The sequence below is a fragment of the Calidris pugnax genome, unplaced genomic scaffold, assembly GCF_001431845.1.
Source record: "Calidris pugnax isolate Ruff unplaced genomic scaffold, ASM143184v1 scaffold111, whole genome shotgun sequence".
Taxonomy (NCBI): Eukaryota; Metazoa; Chordata; class Aves; order Charadriiformes; family Scolopacidae; genus Calidris; species Calidris pugnax.
Window position 1 is genome coordinate 7,007,376 of NW_015090872.1, and position 15,119 is coordinate 7,022,494.

The 15,119-nt window shown below is 44.1% G+C and overlaps 1 long non-coding RNA gene across 1 annotated transcript; it reads left to right on the forward strand.

Moving 5' to 3' along the window:
- Window positions 1-312: 312 nt before the first annotated feature.
- LOC106890231 lies at window positions 313-11,960 on the forward strand. The gene is made up of 4 exons (XR_001412481.1): window positions 313-435; window positions 921-1,037; window positions 6,157-6,291; window positions 11,747-11,960. It is a non-coding gene; the product is annotated as an uncharacterized LOC106890231 (long non-coding RNA).
- The last annotated feature ends 3,159 nt before the right edge of the window (window positions 11,961-15,119 follow it).

Below are 15,119 nucleotides of genomic sequence, written 5' to 3' on the forward strand. Positions count from 1 at the left end.
CAAAGCTCTGAATGCCCCTGAAATGTACACCCCTGGGTGCAATACTAGGAGATGATAATAGAAAAGAGTTTGCTCTGGTTCACATAAACTGAGAAGCCAAGAAATGCTTCTCAGCCTGCTGAAATGGCATCGCATGAAAACTTGCAAAATCTCTGGCCTTTCCAGCATCTGGGAATAGATCTCAGAATGTTGCTATTAATTTTTAAAAAGGACTAAGTATCTTAGAAGTGTGTAAGAGTGGGGCCATGATGTGAAAAGTTTTGATCATTTGTGTTTCAGAAGCTGTTGCTCTTCTTACTCCTTGGAGATGGCCTTAGGGTCCCCAGGATGACAGCCTTTTAGAGTGCCTCACTTACAGAGCTGCTGTTAGCTGGTGTGAAGTGGACCCCATTAGCACCTGAAAAAACAGCCTTGGAAAGGGAGTGCCATTCATGGGTATGTGGTGTATTCTTAGTTTTTTGCAACGAGACTTAGCAGGCATTAATGTAGAAGTGGTCTGTGACCCCACACCTGTAGCCCACTGGCAGGGGCTCTCAGGGGTTTGCCCAGTTAGGTAAGTAGGGCTAGAGCAAGTCCATCACAGAGAACTTCTTCAGTTTCTGCTCCTCCTTAACCAGTGCTTCTTTTCACCATCTGGGCACTGGATTAGGATCTAACATCAGTTCCCTTTCTACCAACTGTTGGGCAAATTATTTCCATTCCTCTTTTCCATTTGGAGCACTGTTGTGCATTGACTGCTGCAAGCTTGGGTGGAGCAGGGTGAGCAGATGGACTTCTTTTTGCCTAAGGCTATAACCCTCATTTATCATCCACCCTGGTGCTGGTGAGTCTCAAGTTCTCTGCTTAGGGAAATGAGCTGGAAGTATGTATAATGTGGGCTTTACAGTCTTTTCTCTCCTTTGCCTTTCATTTTGTTTCAGATGGATGCTGTGAAGGTGCTGCTGTGTTAATCATAGTGTTTAAAGTGGAAGACTGCATCTTGCATAAGTGAATGAATTTGCAGGCATATCCACGGCCTTATATAAACACAGTCCCAGGTAAATCTGCATTCATAATCTGAGGTATTCCTGGGGATATTTGTCTAAGAAGGCTGCATTTCAAAAGGATATCAAGACTGATATGCCCCCAGAATCACAGCTTCGTCCCAGCCCATCCTATCAATACTTTCCTGAAGTTTTCTAATGATAATAAAAAAAACCCAGCTGTGTAAAATCCACAGCTTCATTTCTTTTTTCTTCCCCCTGCCTCCCCTGCTGAACTCCCTCAAGTATGACATCAGCTTAAGCACTGTTCATTTAGGATCTTCAGCTTTCAGTGCCAGATGACAAAGGAGCCAGCGTAGCGTGCTTTGTTAGCTTTGATTATGTTCAGTGTGGTGTAGCACAACAGCTGGAATAATGGAGAAAATCTCTCAGCTCATGTGGAGGGAGAAAAATGATGCTAAAGCAGGGGCAAAAACGACAAGGAAGGAGAACTGGCAGCACAGGTGTAAGAGTGCTGTAGTGCAGGCACATTTCAGCAGCCAGCAGGTTTCAGCAGCTCTTTGGAGTATGTGCACCAGGTGGATCATCTGGCCCAGTTGTTAGTGAAGTGCAGTAGAAGGTGCATCATCACAGGCTGCGTTTGTCTGAGACCCATTTCCCCATATATAAGATGGGAGCAATGTTTTTGGTTGTTTGTGAGGCCCAATTCGCTGCAGTGGGAGTGTGCTGGTGACATTCGCACTAAAGATTCCTGAGGTACTTTGAACAAATTCTGTCCTGAGTCTTGCTCATAAAGTCAATAGGGGGTCACAGTGATGACAGTTCCAAGCAGGCACTACTAGAAACAGGCAAAGGACACTGCTCCTCTGAAAAGCCCTGTGAGACCTGCCTGTGTACACAGGACCTGTTACCCCAGGAGCACCCTGCAGGAGCAGCCTTTCTTAAATATTTGTACTGCTTTATCTTAATCAAAAGTATTTATCTGAATTTGGAAAAAGTTGAAGCCTGTCCAGGTTTACTCTGCCGTGGCTGTAAAGGCTGTCTGTGAAACCAGCAAGAAACACTGGATCCTCCTCTTAGCTTAGGCTTGCAGTGGATACAGTTGTTGCTCCATCTTTCCAGAAACAAATATCTGTGAGGCTATTCTGAGATTTACAGAAGGGAAAGCAATACGTTATAACCTCATAACCATAGTGGTTACAGAGTCTTGGAAATCAGTGGTGATGCATATACTTAAGGGCTCCCAGTGTTCAGTTCCATCTAACCTGGCAATTGGGTTTTTCTGAATGGTAACTAGCCCACTTGCACCAGTTACCTTCTGTTTCCAGCATCTGTCACCAGCCTGTTAAGAAAAGATAAGATATGCCTGTTTGATCTTTAAGGTCCCTTCCAACCCAAGCCATTCTGCCATTCTTCTTTCCCTCTCCATCACTCTGCTGTCCTTTCTTTCTCTACCAAAAGTGCAAAGAGGCAATCGTATATGTTTAAAGGAAAAATAACAGTCTGAAAAGTGAGCCAAGGAGCCTGTTTTGGATGATACATATATATAACTATGTATTACAAAGACCCTAAGATGCCACGGTAAGCTTTACTTAACAGACTGCTTAATCTCTACAAATGTTAACCTCCAGGTTTTTATTTACTGAGCTGGTGTTTTATGATGCCATTGTCTAATTGAAATGTGTTCATTCCTTCTCCAAGTGCCACTGCTAAGCATTTTACTGATATATAGCAAGAGAATTGGATGGGATTTTATTTCTTTCAGAGTAAACTTGGGAGACAGATGGCGTTCAGACAGTACAGATGTGACAGCTTCCACCGCCTTCTTTATGGATTCTTTCTTGCTAGCTAAGCACTTTTGTTTTCAAATGACAAAATTGTAATTTTCACAAACACCATAGAAAAACAGAATGGAGTGCTGGAGGAGGAGATTTAGATTTGCACATCTTCAGTAATGAGGGCATATGCTTCCAAAAAACAGAGCTGGAGGTAGCTAGAGCCCAGTTCTCATCACCTCTTGAACCATTGGATACAGAGCAGCAGTCTGGATAGTCCCAACCCTTCCCTCTCTCTACTGTTGCATTACTTACCCGGAGCTTTCAAAAATAAACCAATGTCTCAGTCTTTTATTAGAGGTGGGGGGATTGAGGCTCAGAGAAAGATCTGAGCTGCACAGCATCAGGAAGCAGAGGGAGGTCTGGGAATAGAGCCCAGCTTGCCTTGGTCTGGAGCCAATACAGCAGGCTCTAGATCAAATCACTCCCCTAAGGGTGGGTGGGGAGCAGAGGATGAGGGCAGGCAAACAGTGGCATTTATTCCACTATTCAAACCCTCACAGGTTGGGGAGATTCAGAACAACAGATTTGTTAGCAATGTGTTTTGTTGTGGTTTTTTTTTTTTTTTTTTATCTTGTACAGCTCAGGTGCTTGAAACATCAGAAGAATTACTATTTCATTTGACATTAATTTGCTGTTATTTACCATTGGGAGACATGGCAATGCTATTTTGCATGGAGTATAACTAGTTATTTGAAACTCACTATCTTGGATTTTCAGAAAGGTGAAGACCTCAGTAGAAGAGGTGTAGTTCAACTCCTTCCCTACAAAACATCTTAAGGGCAGTCTTATTGTGATATTATTGTGCACCCCAGACAGGGCTATCCTAGGAGACAGGTTGGAGCTTTTGCCTGAAGCTGTCCTTGGGACTCTGCTGTTTCTGTGGATGCTTTTCACTACTAGGTAGTTGTTTGCCACTAGCACTAAAAACCCTGGGAAAGAGTGATAAGGAAGGCCAGATCTGGCTCTAGCCCATTTCTTAGAAGCTGTTCACCTTTCATAAGCCAGTGCTTTCAGCAGTGTAAGTTAGAGAATGAAATCATAGCTGCCCTGAAACCCATGGGACTTGTGCCAACTGGGCTGGAGTTTCAGTCCAGAACAAAGACTAGATCTCTCTGAAATACTGCAAAATGTGAAATTTTGGCCACAAGCCTCTCTCACTTTTGAATAAAGAGATTTATTTATTTATTTATTTATTTTTGTAAGGGGCTCTAGAAGCCAATTTTCCTCCCTGGGAAGACAGCTGAGTCTGTCCTGCCTGCATTTGATACTCAGGGTCACTTTCCAAACCAGACTTGCTCCCTGCTCTGATGCCAACCTGGCGGGATGGGCACGGTTGGAACAGGGTCCCTGGTGCATCCAGAACAGAGCTGAGCACAGCTGGCAGCTTGGCACAACACTGCTATGAAGTTTAGGCAATTTATTTGCTGTCATGAAGACCGAGCAGGCTGTCGGCAGGCTGCTGTCATGCTTTTCTCTCTGCAGACCTGCAGACACATGGCTGGGGGATCTAGGGGTCTGCCGTGGTCCCAACTGGTAGAGTAAGTTAGCAATGGTGCTAGAAATACTCAGAGCAGCCATCTGTGCTGAGATGACCCTGTCTCTGTGTGTTCATAGTAGCTGCATAGCTTTAACGTGCTTGTATTGATAGGTTGTTGTTAATTTTCATTTCTGATACCAGTCAACAGAGAAAAAAAAGTCTCTGGTTCAGAGCAAAAGCCAACCAAGGACTATGAGTCTCTTGTTAATCTGATGGTGGCTAGAAATCTTCCACAGTGTCCTGGTCTGACTGTTTTGTCTGCAGTGAGGACAGCAGGCACTGAGGACGTGGCTTGACACTATGGATAAGATGATGGAAGGGCTATCTGCTCCCCACAGTGGCAGACCTCCTGCCAGCTGTCAACCTCACTGTTGGCCACATGCTCCCACCCTGTCCCTTGTGCCAGTGCTGGCTCTTGGCTGCCCCTGGGGTGAGTCGGTGAGTCTGTTCAGGGGGTTAAACCAGCAAATAATTTTCTTTTGGTTTAATCTAGCTCTGAACTGGGTCCAGATGAGAGATGATGTGAGCACGAGGGACAACCCCAGCCCTAGTTTGGCAGCAGTTAGTTGCCACACCAGTTTAGATTAATCCAAGATATGGAGACAAACTCTTTGCTGGTTTTGGACCAAACCTGACCTCAAACCTGTGGGTAGCTGGAGCAAAGATATGGCATGAATTGACCATTTGGTTTCAAGATGGATGAGCTGTCTGCAGTAAATCAGGCAGGTTTTGCTTGTGACTCCTCCTGAGTGCAGTCTCTCTTGCAAATTGTTCTGCTGTTAGGTGGCTATGGTTTTAATTCATCCAGCTTCTAACATATTTTGCTCTTTATCAGTTTAATTGCAAGGGGCCCATTGCCGTGCTATTTGACTACAGAGTGCCAATTTAAGTGTCTACAAACCTGAAAGTGCAGTGCCCATATTCCCAGGCCCAAATCCCTCTGCCTCGTGCTGTGTCAAACTAGATAAGTGGGTAAATGCTAAAAATTTAGCAATTTAGCACACGTGCAAAGCTGCCAACTGGCAAGAATCCTTAGAGCAGTAAGATGAAATATTCCGAGTTACAGAACAAAATGTCTGTGCTGGGGTACTGAAATACATGTATTTAATGTACTATTTGAGGTTTAGTGGCAAACCAGAATGAAAGCTATTTAAACAAATCCTCGCTCCATGTAACGTTGCTGTAGTCTAAGTCATTGCTCAGCATATCACGAAAGACAATATTATCCAGCTTTTGTTCAATACCAATTACTTTTCTGCTTCAAATAATAAGTAGCATTTTTCAAAAAATGGGTTTTACTCAGACATTAGGGAAAATAGAGTTAACAGACATCAGAACTCTCTGTCTTGGGAAATTTGCTGTGAGGCAGGCACAAGTATAACAAAAGTAATTATAAGTGAATGCTGATAATTTATTTACTGGGATAGTAGCATTGTTAGAGATGTCGAAATCCTGTTTTATCTGTATCTGCACAAATAAGGTTTTTAAAAGAATTTCCATGTTTCTAGCAGTGAGACTCTAAGTTCCCAACGAGGCTGTGAGAAGTGCAAGGACTTCTCCATTGCGGTAGAGAGGAGAGCTTGCATTGGGATTTGGAGATGAGTGGTCCCCATTTGAGAAGAGGAGTTCACCAAGAAGGTCCATGTCAGACTGGCCTCCTGGGTTGCATCGCGTAATGATGGGTGTGAAAGTCACTTTAGCAGTCTGAAGAAGGTTTAGTACATTAAGTGACTGTTAGACAGTAACTCTTGTAGAGGAGACACAGCAATCTGATATTCAATCTACCTTCCTTGGACAGGTTAATCAGGAAGATGGGAGGTGGGAGAAATGCTGCAAAGAGCCTCTGGCTTCATCACAGACCTTGAGCCTGCAGGGAACAGTCTGCAACAAGAAGCCTTTGACTGGACACCAACTGATGCTTTGGTTTGTGAGGGTAAGTGCAAAATGTGACATCTCAGCAGCTGGTGGGGCACACTTGCAGTGAATGTGAGGGAGGCAGATGACAAAGCAATCTCCACTCCTGGGCCATTGCATCTGGCCAGCACATTTAGCACACATGATACTGCTCCACGTGCTGTGGCAGTCAGGACACCACAGCCATATGCTTTTAGTCACAGTCTGTCACCTCACCAGGTGCCCTGAGGGGCTGTGGGTGATCTGTAGGGCCAAATCCCACCCTCACACTTTCCACAAAGTGTATGTGGAGCTGTTCTTCAAAGGCAAGCCCTACCAACCCAGCTACCACCAAGTCTGCTCCAAAGCCCAGGGAAGGGGAAGGACAGATCCCTCACTGAGTGTATGATCACGAAGCCCACTGTGGAGCTCTTGCCACTTAAACAGTTTTATTTTAGCAGGGAGTTGCATTGCATCCCAAATCAACAAAGTATATATGCACTTAACAAAGTCGAACTCAGCCCCTTTCGCAAACCAAAATAAATTGTTTCCATGCCTGCCCAGATTCTAAATTAGAAGAACAAACAGTCATTTAAAATGAAGGATTTCAAGTCAGAGGAATACAAATCAGAAACTGTATTTCTTCTCATTGGAAGCTTACTGTTACGCCAAAAAATATTACCTAGTTCTTCAATCTTATATAGACTGGGCAAAAGATCTTCATTATCAAGCAGTCAACAGAAATTATAATCCATTCTAGCTCCACATCTGACATGTCTAAACCTTGGCAGATCATTCCCTTTGGTGTCTTTACACATAGCAAGGGTTGCCAGCTACACAGCTCACACTTTTATTTGGCTTGTGAGGAGCTGGACCCAGAAAGGTTTTACCCCAGAATTCACCAATATGAGCTGTTTCTCTGCTCTGCTGTTCACTGCAGGGACCCAGCAGCTGCAGCAAAGACAGGGTTCAGGTATTGCCAGAGGGGAGTCGGGGTGCAGGAGGAAGGAGTGTCTGTCTGTGTCCTGTCTGGAGACAGGAAGGGGAAATGGATGAGATGGACCAGGCAACGTTAGCTGAAACTTCACACAAAGCCGTTTGGAGCTCTTTCTACAGCTCTGACCCGACTGCTCCCAACTCTCTTGAGCTACAGCTCCATCTTTTCTGCCAGTTTTGCCAGCCATACTATCCTTCACGTGGGCCAATAAACTACTTATGCATGGAAGGAGGTTAGTAGGTGATCCTGGCTCTTCTGAGGAAGTGTCAATCCAGGCAGGACAGCTATTTGGAACAGGTTATAAGAGGTTACCTTCGGGCAAGTATAGATGTGTATGAACACATTATTCCAAAGGGAGCTGATAATTTGATTCAGACCTTTGGAAGCATCAGCACTAAATAGCGGTTGTGCAAATTAAAACTGTGAATGTTTCAGGACTGATTCAGACTGCTGCAAAGTCAACAGGAGTCTCTCACTGTCTCCAGTGGGTTTTTGATGTTACCCTAATCGAATAAACAATCAAGAAGTAAACATGTATGGAATCTGATTACCTGGTCTCCAGCCTCTGGATGAACTTTCTGCTGCATCACATAAATACAATGTTGGCAGGTGAAATTCCAACAACATACAGCAGCATTTCCGCTGCCCAGCTGGGTATCTCTGGTCAAACTCACCTATGACTTCTGGCCCTAGGTCACTATCAGACAAGAAGTATGAGTCTATGATTTACAGTGGTCCTTTCTGCCCTTAATAATCTGCGATGGCATCTTTTTTACATGAACTCTGAGCAGCTGCAAGTGCCTGCACCAGCTGGCAAAACTACCCCACAACCACTCACCCTTTCCACAAGTCACCATGGCTCCAAGACTGCCAAGATGCTGCCCTGAGATGATCCAAAGGATCTCTTTTATTTTAACAGCACAGCTGTTTGTTATTCTACCCAGGAGCAGCAAAGCTATCAATTGTGCAGAAGGAGAACATTTTAAAGCACACTAAACAGCAAATAATCCTCTGCTCAGGATATTAAAATATCACAAAGCACAAATTTCCCAGTGTTATGACTTTGTAGCTGGCAGCTGTTTGTTTTAGACTGAGGAGGTGACATGGTCATACTAAGCCTAGGATAAAAGGGGCTGCAAAAGAATTGCTTTTTTAGACCCTTTCTCTCCAATATATTGATTTATGGTCACTGCCATGTTTAAATGGCATGTCTTCTTCACTATAATGGGCCTGGGTTCTGCTGGATGTATCATGTAGACTTTGCTCTCAATTACTCAAAAGCAGTTTTCAAAGTCCTGACCAAGTTACGGTCTAAGGTAGCTTGACTGCAAGGTTCTCTGTTGTCATCAGAGGTTCCTGCAGGGTCAGATCCATCCAGACATCACATGTACTGGTACAAGGTGTATTATTGAGAAGATAAGAGAGGAACAAGGCCATAAACATTGATAGATAGACAGACAGACAGATGGACAGTGCTTCCACCAGCAGAAGAATGCTGGTCGCACTGTTAGATGAATCCTACAGATGTGGAAAAAAGGAGCTTCCTTTAAGTCAAGATAGAAGATGAGTGGTGTCATCCAACATTAAGGGACAGATTGTGGAGACAAAAGAGGACAAAGTCCTGTACTACCCTGTGGAAAGATACTGTGTATGCCTTTGGGGAACACAGAAAAAATGGCACATAACAAAAATAAGGTCTGGATTTTAACACCAAGTCTTCCTGCTATTTCCTGTGATCCTCTGGCACTGTGCAATCATTTTCTAGCCCTGAAAATGATGGTCAAGGTTTGATAAAAAGTATAACTCATCAGTATGTGCAGAAGCATCTGCAAAATCCAGATGGGAAAATGACCTTGGCTCCTGCAGTTAAAGAGAAAATGAGGCTTGGGCCAGATTAATTCCCAGGGTTGCACATTGATTTCATTGGAGTTGCCCTGAGGGTGAGTTTGATTCTCAGCTCCTTAAAGTTCCCAAAACAAACCAAAAGCCAGGTAGGCAGCAATATGGAACCGATGGGGGGACTTTCTTTCCCCGCCCCCCAACCCCCGGTTGTTTTATTACAAGCTACCCTGACTTAAAATTTATTCCTGCAGATCTGCAGGAGCAGGCAACTGTTTTTCAAAGAAAAGGTAGAGCCTTCACCTGGAGCAAGCTCATGCTGCCTTTAGAAAGATTTAATTTCATTGATGAACTTGTCTTTCTATTTAAAGTACCCCTAGCTTTGACTCTCAGGAGTGCATCTATTCAGTCTCTCTCTGAAGCCACCACCTGCTGATGTGTTTGCAGAAGCTAATCCCAAGGAACATATTTCTGAACAGAAAAATGGTTTTACTGAATTAATAATAGATGGGCTCAAGCTGCACCAGTGGAAGTTAAATTTCTACATGGATGTTGGACTCCAAGTTTTGGGCATGTTTAGAGCTAGGTTACTGTGTTCCTTGGCAATCAGATCTATCCAATACTGAAGTATTTTTTTGGTTTTAATGCTACCACTTTATAAAAGGCCCAGTCAATCCTACAGATGGAATAAAATTCTGAAATAGTCCAGTTTTTATATTTGGAGATTCAAGAAAATAGAGGTGACCATAGGGTTTAGAAGTTGGGTTTGGTTTTATAGGGGAAAATATGGAAGGGGAATCCACAGATGGAGAATTTGAACTAGACCCTCTTCCATGGCAAATTAAGGTCTCTGGGTCCCCATGGGGAGCTTTTCTTGGGAAGCCCTGGTTATATACATGGACTGCACAATTTGAATTCAGATTTAGGTCCTACATTGCAGCTGATTGACCCTACTAAGGAGAATCAGCTGGACTTGCTGGTAAAAGGCAGTGCCCTAAATACGACCCTGTGAAAGTTCATTACATACTCAGGTGAAAACTATCCATCTGAAACCCAAATATGAGTCATCTGGGAATCACCACATATTTGTTAGATAACGCTTTGTGCTTCCACACCAGAAGTCAATGTTTTGCCAGTGTGTTGCTCCCTATTAGTTCTGCTTTCTGTTCTCTCTGATAGCAGGAAGCATAGAAAATAGTGGAAATTAAAAATTAAGATAATGCAAAGTTAAACACACCTCTTTTTGATCTTCAAATTCAGTTAATGTCAAGCGAAGCCTGTGCTCTATGCACTGGTTTGCCTCTTTGTTTAACGGTGAATTGAGTGGAACTATTTCACTTGCCAGCTTGTGCAGTAAGTTGGAAAATAAAATTAATAAGAGGCAGTGTCAAAGTCACAGTGTGTAAGTGACTCCTTGAGGCATAGTCACATCAGAAGCTCTTTGCCTTTGCAGGATCCCATTATCATATGATCAGACCACTTCACAAGCCAAAATATTGTGATCCTCAAGACACACCTGCAGCAGAGCTGGTTGCTGGCAGTTGGAGACTTCAGGCACTGACTAGGGACAGCACAACAGGGGGGCTGACATCTCTGTCTCAGATTTTTGGGTTCTCACTATGGGGTCTGCACAAATCAGGGTCCTTGGAAGCAGAATTTTCCAGGACATTGAGCCTTGTTTTCTTGTCTTTTCTGGCATGTCTGGAGAAGGTGTGTGGTGCCATGAGGAGGACTGTCTGAGGAGCCCCTCTGGGTCAGGCCATCAGCTGAAATTCCGCACAGGGTACTTAGGATCCCACTGCTGCCCAAGCAGAAACTACTCTGCCTTGTTTGGACCAGGATGCCCCAAGGACACAGCAAGGACAAGGTCCCAGCGAAACTGTGACCACTGAGAAAGGAAAGCATCACTGTGTGCAGGAGCCAAACCAGGAGCTGGATGTAGAGACTTAAATGTCACTAAAGTCCTAGTTTAGGGGTTGGCACTAAGATGGACCCACTGATTGCTTTTCTCCCTGCAATTTTTCTCAGAGCTCAGGGAATTAAAATTCATCCCAAAACCTTAATTTCTGTAAGACATTGTCTGACATACTTTGACCTTCACAATGTCATTTAGTTTGACTGTTTAACCAATATTGTCTTCCTCCCCATGATGCCCCTTCATTTTTATACCAAGCAATGAGAAAGAAGGGTAGCTAAGGTGCAGATTACACACAGGGTTAGCACAGCAGAAGCATACTGCCGCCTTCTGCTCAGTATTTAAACTGAGATATTTAGTTCCCATGGGGAAAATTGTACTAGAATAGAAAAAGACACAGCATGCAGCTATTATTGGGGCAGTGATTGTAATGAGCATGGAAAATGGAACAATATATAACCCATTCTTAATAGACTCTTGGGAGGGTTATCCTCTGCTTTTGCTCAGATCCCATACCCAGACACTTTTTTTTTTAATAATTGGTAATGTCTTTTTTTTTTCTTTTTCTTTTTTCTTTTTTTTTTTCTGGAGAGCCCAGATCCATTTGTGTTGCTTAGTAAATATTAATGGCATTTTCTCAAAGATGAATTATCCCCGTGCCTGCACCAGAATGTGGTTTGAATAAAACAGCTCTTCTTTTCTCTTTCCAAGCAGCTGTTTGACCAGAGTTCTTGTCCTTTCCAGGATTCCATAAAAGGTCATATCTTTCTGCACCGATCCTCCACTTGCCTCAGGTGGGAATGCGCTGGAGCCTATGTGAGCTCCTTGCACCATCACACTAATCTGTAGTGTTTGCACTGGTGAAATGAGACCTGGGGCCATGCTGACCTAGACCTCCTTTGCCAAAGAGAAGGTGCCTGAAGTTCAAGAGGGAGGCAGACCGGGAAGAAGTCCAACTTTCTGGGTGTGTAGCAGTTTTTTACGCAAGTATCATGAAATGAAATGCTCTGTCCTGAAATGCTAGTTACTTAGCTTTAACTTTGTGGCCACAAAGGTTTGAGCAGGTTTGAGACGTTCATATGTTTAAATGTGATGTTAAAAATGTGTCAGCCTGCATATGGGATTTCTTTTTTCAGTCTTTATTCAAGGTGTTTAAGAAGAACATGGGAAAATTGGTTGATGCCATGACTGTTTCTTAGCAGCCAAAGCAGAGCAGTCAAGTTTTACTCCATGCTAGTGAGGAGCACGTAAGCCTTGCTGCATTTTACTCCATGGAAACAGCCTTCAATCACCTTGAAGGCTGAAGCTTTGGTGGTGGGAGAGATAAGACGTGAATGCCATGGAAACCTCTTTGCTTCACTGAGGAAGTGCAGTAGTGTTTCTTTTGATTTTACTCATAGGTGCTTACAGTGGGTCATCTCCTCGTGTCAGTTAAAGATTTTGTTCCAGTTTTGGGAGAGGACTCTGACCCCAAAGACACTCACTTGTGTCTTTTCTTACTGGGTTTTGATTGTGTTTTTTTTTTCCCGTTGATGCAAAGTGACATATAAACTGAGCCTTGGACCGGGGCCAAGCTATGCCACAATTAATAGAGGTCTAGTGTTGGACATGTTTTGGGGCCAATGTCCCCCCGCCATGTTAAAAGTAGTGTATTTTAGTGTATGCCATTAGCAAAGGCTGGGTTTGTTTGCTGTAACGAATGATTATTCTGAACCACCTTTTTTTAGGAACTGTAGTCCTCAAAAAAATAGCTTTTTCATGTCTACTATACATATATGCTGCAGCTTTGCTGGTGTGAAATCAGGAAGGATGGCACACTTTGTTTCCTGCTAGCCCTAATCAGCATAGGGAGCTTCCACCACCACTTCCTTCAGCTTTGCTCAGAGAATGGGGCAGTGACGGCTTTCTGAGGTAGTAACACTCATGGTGCACAATCAGTGCAGGTTAAGCTGTAAAGGTGTAAAGTGATGCCCATGTCAGTTTGAGGGATTGCATGGGGCTCCATCAGCCAGACCCTATCTGAGCGCAAATACAAAAGTGTTGACAGACAACTTTCATAAATTGCTTTGTTGAGTATCAACTTTGCTTCCTAGCGCACTGTCACTTGACAGTGCTGACACTTGTGGCGTAACTCGCTGGCGCAGTATGGCGTGCTTGTCATGCTGGTATCTTTTTCTGCCTTGTTTTCCTAGTAATTCCTGATGGTCCAGACTGGAGACATGCTATCAGGTTTTGCTCTTGATGCATAAGTGAGAGGAGCTGTGTTGCATAGCGTGTACTGCCAGAACAGTGCTGACATCACATTTAAAAACAAAACTAGGGTGAAACAAAATGAATGCTTTAAATGTAAATGTAAATATTTCTGTGCTTTGAAGTGTTTTCTACTGCTGGACTTTTAACACCCAAGATCTTCCATAGCAGGACCTGTTATTCAGAGGGAAAAAGTTTGCTGCAGACTTAGCAGAGTTAACCGTTACCATGGGTTAGATGAGAGGAGAACATCTCTCTTTTTATCATTTATTTTTCTGGGCCATTTTTTTTGTGCTAGATATTCACCCAATGCAAAACGTAGCTAGGAAGGAAATTTATCCCATGTAGGCTAGCTAAAGGTTGTAGTCACTATAATGTTAAACTGAGGCACAAAGCTCCCTAAATGTTAGTGACATGTGGCTATAGAAAGAAACAAAAGAAACATCATTAGTCAGGACTTTTACACTAAGCGATAAAAATGAGAAGCAATGAAGAGGCTGAGAGAACCTCAAAGCAGGAAAAATCTCTGTGGACTCCCTTTTTCCCTGCAGATTGGGAAATGGCAGATGGATAATCAACAAAACCCACAGCACTTCCTTGAGATGTGGCTTGGGAGGAAGCTTTTTACATGAGTGAAAAAAAAAATAAGAAAAAAGGCATGAAGCCCTGTGTGATGCCTGCAAGGTGTGGATCTTCCTGGGTTATCCCAGGAAACTGGAGAGTTCTGGGGCACCCAGAGCTTCACAGCTCCCAGTCAGGAGCTGGTGCAGGTGAACACTGTGGAGCTGGGCTGTGCAGCCTCCCTGGATTTTTTGGGCTATCCTGATGTCAGGAGTCCCTGCATTATACCATGCACTGACTTTTGCAGTTTCCTTAGAGGTCAAGAGGTGCACAGTAAGGTGTGTGGGAGGGTTTTAGCATGGTTTATGCCACCATATGTGGCTCACAGTTTGCCAGGGCTAAGCAGGCAGCAAGGAAAGCCAGCACGCACTTACAACACATGGCAGAAGACGTGCTCTGAGGTAGCACAGACCCTGGGTGTGAGCAGGATTAATTAGCTCTCATTACAGGCCAGCACAGTGAGTGTTGTGTGGAGATGATTAGCTCAAACACAATAGACCAAAGGAGCAGATTATTTTGACATTTAGGCTTGAATGTGGCATTTCCAGGGACTCTTGCAATGATTCGGCCAAAGAAAATTAGCAAGGCAAAAGCCCAGTATGGGAAGTGATAAGTAAGTGAGCCACACAATGGAAAAATAAGCCCACAGCAGAACTGGAGCTGCTGTTGCCCATGGCATCAGTGACTTTGGCAAGCTCCCATGGATGGGCCTAGAAGGGGCTTGTGGTTTCAAGATGTGCCGTGGATGTTCTCTGCTGCAGTAGGTACTGGGTTTTTCCTTCAGAAGGGCAGCTGAGAAAGGCCATGGCTGAGTGCTTAAATCATGGCCTGGGTGTTTTATGGCTTGGTTAGTTCAGAGACTTGGTAGCCCAAGATGTTGGTCTTAAGGGTCTATTTCTTGGAATGTACCTCTTTTCAGGGAGTAACCGGCATCCCCCCCTCTTCACCCCCAACCCACCCCAACACCTCCCATGCACTCCTTAGTTTGAGGTGTTCTCTGGTTTGTGAAGGAGCTGAAATGTAGGCAATGGATGGTCTCTGCTGAGGCAGAGGGTACGGTCCCCAACCTGAACATGTATTAGTGCCCTTGCCCCAGTGTTGTGGGCCTGAGGGCTCTGAGGAGGGCAGGAGTCACAACTGGGAGCCCCAGATCAACCTCGTTGGTGCTTGCTGTTGGCATGCAGGCACTGGTGCCCTCTGTGTCCCTACAGCACAGAGCGGGCTGGCCGCAGGTGCAGCATTAGGC